Source organism: Rhinopithecus roxellana, chromosome 13 (genome assembly GCF_007565055.1).
Source record: "Rhinopithecus roxellana isolate Shanxi Qingling chromosome 13, ASM756505v1, whole genome shotgun sequence".
NCBI classification, from domain to species: domain Eukaryota; kingdom Metazoa; phylum Chordata; class Mammalia; order Primates; family Cercopithecidae; genus Rhinopithecus; species Rhinopithecus roxellana.
Window position 1 is genome coordinate 56,810,643 of NC_044561.1, and position 11,236 is coordinate 56,821,878.

Below are 11,236 nucleotides of genomic sequence, written 5' to 3' on the forward strand. Positions count from 1 at the left end.
TGTCTTTTTATTTCTCTGTTTCTGCCAGTCAGATAGCACAAAAATTTATATCAGGTAGCGAAGAGTGGATGGGAATAAAAGCACAAAGTGGAGAAGAGCCCTTGTTGAAATTTTGGAAAATTCTTCTATTCACTCAAACAGAAATGAGCAGACTTTACAAAAATTTCAATGATGAAATTACAATTATAAGTAGTAATGTATAATGATAAAATTAAATTAAGCACAAAATATTTTTATGATTAAAATGGTGACAACCTGAATCAAGTGAAAAAATCAGGGAAAAAGTTATTTTTACTGAAAAAAATAATTATTATTTATTATTTTATTAAAGGTCAAAGAAGGAAATAATACAAACAAAAGTGAAAAAATACAACTATCAGAAAGGCTATGTGATTGCACATCTGCTGCTGCTGCTGGCAGATTAACCCAACAAAGGAAGATTGGGAAAACATATTCTCAGCAGTTTCCCAAGGAGGTGAAGGAAGAGCATGATAAGTAAGCCTGTAGGGGTGGTTTTTGTTTTTTTGTTTGTTTGTTTTTTTGAGATGGAGTTTCTCTCTTGTTGCCCAAGCTGGAGTGGAATGGTGTGATCTTGGCTCACTGCAACCTCTGCCTCCTGGTTTCAAGCAATTCTCCTGCCTCAGCCTCCATAGTAGCTGGGATTACAGGCAAGTGCCACCATTCCCTGGCTAATTTTTTGTATTTTAGTAGACATGGGGTTTCAGCAGGTTAGCCAGCCTGGTCTCGAACTCCTGACCTCAGGTGTTCTTCCCCCCTCGGCCTCCCAAAATACTGGGTTTACAGGAGTGAGCCACCGTGCCTGGACACCTATTGCAGTATTTAACAGCAGATAATTGTCATTGTGCTATAAACTAATTCAAAATTAGACTAATATTCTTTATGATTAACAAGTTTTATACTTTTACCAGGGATATTTAGCCCTGTCTGGTAATCAGAAGAATGCAAATTAACATAAAATAAGATACTTTTTAAAAGTCATGCTGATATTTAAAAAGTAATTACTAGTGTTGGCAAATGAGAGGACAAAGGCATTCTCACACACTGTTGGTATATGAAATAGGTAAATTATTTCTGAAGGGTAACTTAGTGCTATGTATCAAAATTTCAAATAACCTGACATCCCTTTAACTTGACAACTTCACTTTTGGAACTAAATTTCACAGGAAAACATAACTTGTGTAAACATATACACATTTATTAAGGGCATTAATTATATATTACACATAATGAACAATAGGCCAATAAATATATAAAATATATGTAATAGCAAGGTGAATTTAAAGTATTAAGAAAGAAATATAAAAAGTATGGATATATTAGACTCTTTAGCCTAGTTTTGGATTACAGTAATCTGCAGATAGTTTGTGTGAAAGATATCTGAAGGTGCCATCTTACACCATCAATCATGTGGAGAGATACCTGCAATATTTCATAAAGATTAAAATTTATTTCTGGTGAACTTATATGCTTTTCAATAAATAGTAACTTTAAAACATTGGTTAATTGTAAATGATCTTTTAAAATTATGGAGTAATTATGACTGCGTGATTTAAAAAGGTAATTTTGAACTTGTAAGTTTACTGAGTAATCTCCAGTATCCTTTTTTATAATATATACTACAGGGACTAGGAACACAAACTTTAGCAGAATATTCTTTCCTTACTACTTTTCAACTATATGCATTCTTTTGAAGATGTTGAAGTGAGAAATTAAATATCTGAGAACTAGAAAGGAAAAATAATCCAGAACATAGAAATTTTGTTAGGATAGTAACATATGAAGAGGTAGATCAGAAGATGAAATTGTTACTTTTTAACAAAATGAATTTTATGATAAATGAATTTTAAGATAAATGTCTTTATCTGCAGATGCACCTTAAAACAAGAAAATGAAGAAAAAGCAAATGTTAATATGCTTTACAAAAAAAAAATAGAGAAGAATTAGAAAGGAAAGAAGTTGGGCCGGGCGCGGTGGCTCAAGCCTGTAATCCCAGCACTTTGGGAGGCCGAGACGGGCGGATCACGAGGTCAGGAGATCAAGACCATCCTGGCTAACACGGTGAAACCCCGTCTCTGCTAAAAATACAAAAAACTAGCCGGGCGAGGTGGTGGGCACCTGTAGTCCCAGCTACTCGGGAGGCTGAGGCAGGAGAATGGCGTAAACCCGGCAGGCGGAGCTTGCAGTGAGCTGAGATCTGGCCACTGCACTCCAGCCTGGGCGACAGAGCGAGACTCCGTCTCAACAAGAAAAAAAAAAAAAAAAAAAAAAAAAAAAAGAAAGGAAAGAAGTTGAAGAAAGAAGTTGTAAGAAAGAAGAAGTAAGAAAGAAGTTGAAGCAAACAACTTGAACCGACTGTTCAATCACTAGAGATGAAACCAAAGACAGTAAGAAATGCTCCAAATCAGGTAAATCACTCTTTGGTAAAAACTCTGTATTTTAAACTTTATTTTAGCAATGTTACTTATAATATCCCCTTGATTTCATATATATTATTTAGGTCTAAAACAAACCAGAAATGTTATCTCATTTTTAAAAATGAATGATGACACTTACAGGTACAATTATTAATATTTATTATAAATCTTGACATCCACATAGAATATAATTTTATTACAAAGAGCTTTCGAAAACAATTATATACCATAATATGCACTTAGTGATAACGTATTGATAAAAATTTGTTCCCAGTAAAATTGTTCCTTTTTCTTTCCCCTATTTCATACTGGTTACTATACCTAATATTATAAAGAAGTAACAGAAAATATTGCAATCACAAATAATCTCATAATATTCTAAGAAGAGCTCTATAAATTTTATCTTATTTACTATTGGTGTTTTGAAATAAAAGTTTTGTATTGATATATTTACATCACAGAAGTAACTGTTATCTGTTGGAGAACTAGAAGTAGAGTCAGAAGTCCTGGGGAAAATCCTGTAGCTTGCTTATATTTTTAACTTTCTTTTTCAAAATTGTGGTAACTAGATGAGTTCATCAATGAATGTATATAGGAGTGACTAGTATAATGTCTAGATTTATGATTTAGTAAATGTAATTCTTTTTTTTTTTTTTGACTTACATTTCCACTTTTTTTTTCCTTTTTTTTTTTTTATTGTACTTTAAGTTCTAGGGTACATGTGCATAACGTGCAGGTTTGTTACACATGTATACTTATGCCATGTTGGTGTGCTGCACCCATCAACTCGTCAGCACCCATCAATTCATCATTTATATCATGTATAACTCCCCAATGCAATCTCTCCCCCCTCCCCCCTCCCCATGATAGGCCCCAGTGTGTGATGTTCCCCTTCCCGAGTCCAAGTGATCTCATTGTTCAGTTCCCACCTATGAGTGAGAGCATGCGGTGTTTGGTTTTCTCTTCTTGTGATAGTTTGCTAAGAATGATGGTTTCCAGCTGCATCCATGTCCCTACAAAGGACGCAAACTCATCCTTTTTTATGGCTGCATAGTATTCCATGGTGTATATGTGCCACATTTTCTTAATCCAGTCTGTCACAGATGGACATTTGGGTTGATTCCAAGTCTTTGCTATTGTGAATAGTGCCACAATAAACATACGTGTGCATGTGTCTTTGTAGTAGAATAATTTATAATCCTTTGGGTATATACCCAGTAGTGGGATGGCTGGGTCATATGGTACATCTAGTTCTAGATCCTTGAGGAATTGCCATACTGTTTTCCATAATGGTTGAACTAGTTTACAATCCCACCAACAGTGTAAAAGTGTTCCTATTTCTCCACATCCTCTCCAACACCTGTTGTTTCCTGACTTCTTAATGATTGCCATTCTAACTGGTGTGAGATGGTATCTCATTGTGGTTTTGATTTGCATTTCTCTGATGGCCGAGTGATGATGAGCATTTTTTCATGTGTCTGTTGGCTGTATGAATGTCTTCTTTTGAGAAATGTCTGTTCATATCCTTTGCCCCACTTTTTGAATGGCGTTGTTTGTTTTTTTCTCGTATATTTGTTTGAGTTCTTTGTAGATTCTGGATATTAGCCCTTTGTCAGATGAGTAGATTGCAAAAATTTTCTCCCATTCTGTAGGTTGCCTGTTCACTCTGATGGTAGTTTCTTTTGCTGTGCAGAAGCTCTTTAGTTTAATTAGATCCCATTTTTCAATTTTGGCTTTTGCTGCCATTGCTTTTGGTGTTTAAGACATGAAGTCCTTGCCCATGCCTATGTCCTGAATGGTACTACCTAGATTTTCTTCTAGGGTTTTTATGGTATTAGGTCTAACATTTAAATCTCTAATCCATCTTGAATTAATCTTTGTATAAGGAGTAAGGAAAGGATCCAGTTTCAGCTTTCTACTTATGGCTAGCCAATTTTCCCAGCACCATTTATTAAATAGGGAATCCTTTCCCCATTTCTTGTTTCTCTCAGGTTTGTCAAAGATCAGATGGCTGTAGATGTGTGGTATTATTTCTGAGGACTCTGTTCTGTTCCATTGGTCTATATCTCTGTTTTGGTACCAGTACCATGCTGTTTTGGTTACTTTAGCCTTGTAGTATAGTTTGAAGTCATGTAGCGTGATGCATCCAGCTTTGTCCTTTTGACTTAGGATTGTCTTGGCAATGCGGGCTCTTTTTTGGTTCCATATGAACTTTAAAGCAGTTTTTTCCAATTCTGTGAAGAAACTCATTGGTAGCTTGATGGGGATGGCATTGAATCTATAAATAACCTGGGGCAGTATGGCCATTTTCACGATATTGATTCTTCCTATCCATGAGCATGGTATGTTCTTCAATTTGTTTGTGTCCTCTTTGATTTCACTGAGCAGTGGTTTGTAGTTCTCCTTGAAGAGGTCCTTTACATCCCTTGTAAGCTGGATTCCTAGGTATTTGATTCTCTTTGAAGCAATTGTGAATGGAAGTTCATTCCTGATTTGGCTCTCTGTTTGTCTGTTACTGGTGTATAAGAATGCTTGTGATTTTTGCACATTAATTTTGTATCCTGAGACTTTGCTGAAGTTGCTTATCAGCTTAAGGAGATTTTGGGCTGAGACGATGGGGTTTTCTAAATATACAATCATGTCATCTGCAAACAGGGACAATTTGACTTCTTCTTTTCCTAACTGAATACCCTTGATTTCTTTCTCTTGCCTGATTGCCCTAGCCAGAACTTCCAACACTATGTTGAATATGAGTGGTGAGAGAGGGCATCCCTGTCTTGTGCCAGTTTTGAAAGGGAATTTTTCCAGTTTTTGCCCATTCAGTATGATATTAGCTGTGGGTTTGTCATAATAGCTCTTATTATTTTGAGGTACGTTCCATCAATACTGAATTTATTGAGCGTTTTTAGCATGAAGGGCTGTTGAATTTTGTCAAAAGCCTTTTCTGCATCTATTGAGACAATCATGTGTTTCTTGTCTTTGGTTCTGTTTATATGCTGGATTATGTTTATTGATTTGTGAATGTTGAACCAGCCTTGCATCCCAGGGATGAAGCCCACTTGATCATGGTGGATAAGTTTTTTGATGTGCTGCTGAATGCGGTTGGCCAGTATTTTATTGAGGATTTTTGCATCGATGTTCATCAGGGATATTGGTCTAAAATTCTCTTTTTTTGTTGTGTCTCTGCCAGGCTTTGGTATCAGGATGATGTTGGCCTCATCAAATGAGTTAGGGAGGATTCCCTCTTTTTCTATTGATTGGAATGGTTTCAGACGGAATGGTACCAGCTCCTCCTTGTACCTCTGGTAGAATTCAGTTGTGAATCCATCTGGTCCTGGACTTTTTTTGCTTGGTAGGCTATTAATTGTTGCCTCAATTTCAGAACCTGCTATTGGTCTATTCAGGGATTCAACTTCTTCCTGGTTTAGCCTTGGGAGAGTGTAAGTGTTCAGGAAATTATCCATTTCTTCTAGATTTTCTAGTTGATTTGCGTAGAGGCGTTTATAGTATTCTCAGATGGTAGTTTGTATTTCTGTGGGGTCAGTGGTGATATCCCCTTTATCATTTTTTATTACATCTATTTGATTCCTCTCTCTTTTCTTCTTTATTAGCCTTGCTACCGGTCTGTCAATTTTGTTGATCTTTTCAAAAAACCAACTCCTGGATTCACTGATTTTTTTGGAGGATTTTTTGTGTCTCTATCTCCTTCAGTTTGGCTCTGATCTTAGTTATTTCTTGCCTTCTGCTAGCTTTTGAATGTGTTTGCTCTGGCCTCTCTAGTTCTTTTAATTGTGATGTTAGAGTGTCAATTTTAGATCTTTCCTGCTTTCTCTTGTGGGCATTTAGTGCTATAAATTTCCCTCTACACACTGCTTTAAATGTGTCCCAGAGATTCTGGTATGTTGTATCTTTGTTCTCATTGGTTTCAAAGAACATCTTTATTTCCGCTTTCATTTCGTTATGTACCCAGTAGTCATTCAGGAGCAGGTTGTTCAGTTTCCATGTAGTTGAGCGGTTTTGATTGAGTTTCTTAGTCCTGAGTTCTAGTTTGATTGCACTGTGGTCTGAGAGACAGTTTGTTATAATTTCTGTTCTTGTACATTTGCTGAGGAGTGCTTTACTTCCAATTATGTGGTCAATTTTGGAATAAGTGCGATGTGGTGCTGAGAAGAATGTATATTCTGTTGATTTGGGGTGGAGAGTTCTATAGATGTCTATTAGGTCCGCTTGGTGCAGAGATGAGTTCAATTCCTGGATATCCTTGTTAACTTTCTGTCTCGTTGATCTGTCTAATGTTGACAGTGGAGTGTTGAAGTCTCCCATTATTATTGTATGGGAGTCTAAGTCTCTTTGTAAGTCTCTAAGGACTTGCTTTATGAATCTGGGTGCTCCTGTATTGGGTGCATATATATTCAGGAGAGTTAGCTCTTCCTGTTGAATTGATCCCTTTACCATTATGTAATGGCCTTCTTTGTCTCTTTTGATCTTTGATGGTTTAAAGTCTGTTTTATCAGAGACTAGGATTGCAACCCCTGCTTTTTTTTGTTCTCCATTTGCTTGGTAGATCTTCCTCCATCCCTTTATTTTGAGCCTATGTATGTCTCTGCATGTGAGATGGGTCTCCTGAATACAGCAGACTGATGGGTCTTGACTCTTTATCCAGTTTGCCAGTCTGTGTCTTTTAATTGGAGCATTTAGTCCATTAACATTTAAGGTTAATATTGTTATGTGTGAACTTGATCCTGTCATTATGATATTAACTGGTGATTTTGCTCGTTAGTTGATGCAGTTTCTTCCTAGCCTCGATGGTCTTTACATTTTGGCATGTTTTTGCAATGGCTGGTACCAGTTGTTCCTTTCCATGTTTAGGGCTTCCTTCAGGGTCTCTTGTAAGGCAGGCCTGGTGGTGACAAAATCTCTAAGCATTTGCTTCTCTGTAAAGGATTTTATTTCTCCTTCACTGATGAAACTTAGTTTGGCTGGATATGAAATTCTGGATTAAAATTCTTTTCTTTAAGAACATTGAATATTAGCCCCCACTCTCTTCTGGCTTGTAGAGTTTCTGCCGAGAGATCTGCTGTTAGTCTGATGGGCTTCCCTTTGTGGGTAACCCGACCTTTCTCTCTGGCTGCCCTTAAGATTTTTTCCTTCATTTCAACTTTGGTGAATCTGGCAATTATGTGTCTTGGAGTTGCTCTTCTGGAGGAGTATCTTTGTGGCGTTCTCTGTATTTCCTGAATTTGAATGTTGGCCTGCCCTACTAGGTTGGGGAAGTTCTCCTGGATGATATCCTGAAGAGTGTTTTCCAACTTGGTTCCATTTTCCCCCTCACTTTTAGGCACCCCAATCAGACGTAGATTTGGTCTTTTTACGTAATCCCATACTTCTTGCAGGCTTTGTTCATTTCTTTTTCTTCTTTTTTCTTTTGGTTTCTCTTCTCGCTTCATTTCATTCATTTGATCTTCAATCACTGATACTCTTTCTTCCAGTTGATCGAGTCGGTTACTGAAGCTTGTGCATTTGTCACGTATTTCTCTTGTCATGGTTTTCATCTCTGTCATTTCATTTATGATCTTCTCTGCATTAATTAGTCTAGCTGTCAATTCTTCCACTCTTTTTTCAAGATTTTTAGTTTCTTTGCGCTGGGTACGTAATTCCTCCTTTAGCTCTGAGAAGTTTGATGGACTGAAGCCTTCTTCTCTCCTCTCGTCAAAGTCATTCTCTGACCAGCTTTGATCCGTTGCTGGCGATGGGCTGCACTCCTTTGCAGGGGAAGATGTGCTCTTATTTTTTGAATTTCCAGCTTTTCTGCCCTGCTTCTTCCCCATCTTTGTGGTTTTATCTGTCTCTGGTCTTTGATGATGGTGATGTACTGATGGGGTTTTGGTATAGATGTCCTTCCTGTTTGATAGTTTTCCTTCTGACAGTCAGAAGGACTGTCTGTTGGTCTGTTGGAGATTGCTTGAGGTCCACTCCAGACCCTGTTTGCCTGGGTATCAGCAGCAGAGGTTGCCGAAGATAGAATATTGCTGAACAGCGAGTGTACCTGTCTGATTCTTCCTTTGGAAGTTTCCTCTCAGGGGTGTACTCCACCCTGTGAGGTGTGGGGTGTCAGACTGCCCCTAGTGGGGGATTTCTCCCAGCTAGGCTTCTCAGGGGTCAGGGACCCACCTGAGCAGGCAGTCTGTCCGTTCTCAGATCTCAACCTCCGAGTTGGGAGATCCACAGCTCTCCCCAAAGCTGTCAGACAGAGTCGTTCACGTCTGCACCGGCCCCCGCTGCTTCCCCTGTTGGTCTTCAGCTGTGCGCTGTCCCCAGAGGTGGAGTCTACAGAGACAGGCAGGCTTCCTTGAGCTGCTGTGAGCTCCACCCAATTCGAGCTTCCCAGCAGCTTTGTTTACCTACTTAAGCCTCAGCAATGGCGGGCGCCCCTCCCCCAGCCTCGCTGCTGCCTTGCCGATAGATCACCGCAGACTGCTGTGTTAGCAGTGAGGGAGGCTCCGTGGGCGTGGCACCCTCCCGGCCAGGTGTGGGATATATTCTCCTGGTGTGCCTGTTTGCTTAAAGCGCTGTATTGGGGTGGGAGTTACCCGATTTTCTAGGTGTTGTGTGTCTCAGTTCCCCTGGCTAGGAAAACGGATTCCCTTCCCCCTTGCACTTCCAGGTGAGGCGATGCCTCGCCCTGCTTCAGCTCTCGCTGGTCAGGCTGCAGCAGCTGACCAGCACCGATTGTCCGGCACTCCCTCGTGAGATGACCCCAGTACCTCAGTTGAAAATGCAGAAATCACCGGCCTTCTGTGTCGCTCGTGCTGCGAGTTGGAGACTGGAGCTGTTCCTATTCGGCCATCTTCGGGAGGATCTCATAAATGTAATTCTTACAACTGACTATAAAAGTGTTACAAGAGTCAAATTGCAATAGAATATTATCAGTGAAACAAAACTGTAATAACTTTGGGAAATTGTATCTGTCCAAATACATGTGAACTAAGGTTCTTACTATAGGGTGGTGAATGGGTTAGCTATCAAAGTGTAAATGCAATTTTTTTGATATATTTTAATTTAGTCAAATTTGTTAATGTATTAATTTTGCTTTTGGGTTCGTGGTAATTCAAGGAAAGGCTCTTCCAATTCTGATAGTCTTAAAAATTATCTGGGGTGTGTGTGTGTGTGTGTGTGTGTGTTTACTTTTATAAATTCATTGACTTTAAATACATTTTTGAACTTTTTGGAATTTATGCTCTATAAGGTTCAAAGTTTTGCTTCAACTTTTTCTCCAGCTGGACATCCAATTACAATAACTTTGTTAGTGTACGATGTGCAGGTTATTCATTCACTTGAGAGGTAATCATGCTAACCTTGAAAAGAGTATAAAACTCAATGAGGAAACAATAACAAAAACAGCATTCAAGTATCAACAAGAGCTTCATGATCTCAAGGCTGAGAATACAGGGCTCAATTCCAAACTGTTGAAGGCAAAAGAAAACAAGGCAAGACTGGAAGCTGAAATTGAATCATATCAGGCTAGACTGGCTGCTGCTATAAGTAAACACAGTGAAAGTGTGAAAACAGAAAGAAACCTAAGACTTGCTTTAGAGAGAACACAAGACATTTCTCTACAAGTAAAAATGACTTCTGATATTTCTGAAGTAGAAGATAAGAATGAGTTTCTTACTGAACAACTTTCTAAAATGCAAATTAAATTAATTACCTTAAAAGATAAGTTCCGTAAGACAAGAAATACTCTCAGAAAAAAGTCATTAGCTTTAGAAACTGTACAAAATGACATAAGCCAAACACAGCAGCAAATAAAGGAAATGAAAGAGATGTATCAAAATGCAGAAGCTAAAGTGAGTAAATCCACTGGAATGTGGAACTGTGTAGAAGAGAGGATATGTCAACTCCAATGTGAAAATCCGTGGCTTGAACAGCAACTAGATGATGTTCATCAGAAAGAGGATCATCAAGAGATAGTAATTAATATCCAAAGAGGCTCTATTGAGAGTGGAAAGAAAGACCTCCTGCTAGAAGAGAAAAATAAGCAAATGAATGAATGTAATCATTTAAAAGAAAATATCTTTCAATATGAGAAACAGAAAACAAAGAGTAGTAAGTGTCAAGGAAGATAAATATTTTCAAACTTATAGAAAGATAATGTAAACATTTGGTTCTGGATACATGTCGAACCCAGTTGAATATAAAAATCAATAGATAAAAAGTGTGTTTACCATACTGTATAATTCCATTTACATGAAACATCAGAAAAGATAAATGTATAGGGACAAAAAGTAGATTAATGTTTACAAAGGGTGGGGTTGAAACCTGGTAGTGACTGCTGATGGGTATGAAGGATCGTGCAGTGATGGAAATGCTCTAAAGTTGGGTTGTAGAGATGGCTGCGCAAGTCAGTAAATTTACTAAAAATCTTTTAACTTTATGTGAAAAATTCTATAGTTTGTAAATTATATTTCAACAAAGCTTTTTAATAAAAAAAAAGGAAAAATGTGTTTATTATATTAGCTTGGAAACATACCTTGCTTCCAGGAAATAAAAGGTAGAGCTGAGAGATGATTTACTTTGAGAAAAGACATTGTGTCACCTATGAAATTTTATTAGGCACAGAGTCATATTTTAAGGTAGATAGGCCTGTGCTGCTGAAGCAGTAATTTTAATGTCTTTATGTTGCCGCGTTAAGACCATGATGAAGGTATAAATGGAAATGTTTACATCTGAAATAAGTATTTTCAAATTAAAATTTAATTAAGTGATTTGCTTCGTCACTTAATTCTAGATTCCCCAGATGA

At 37.9% G+C, this 11,236-nt stretch overlaps 1 pseudogene; it reads left to right on the plus strand.

The window, feature by feature from the left end:
• The window catches only part of LOC104679849, a 64,168-nt pseudogene extending 53,576 nt beyond the window's left edge, over positions 1-10,592 (plus strand).
• Positions 10,593-11,236: the final 644 nt, after the last annotated feature.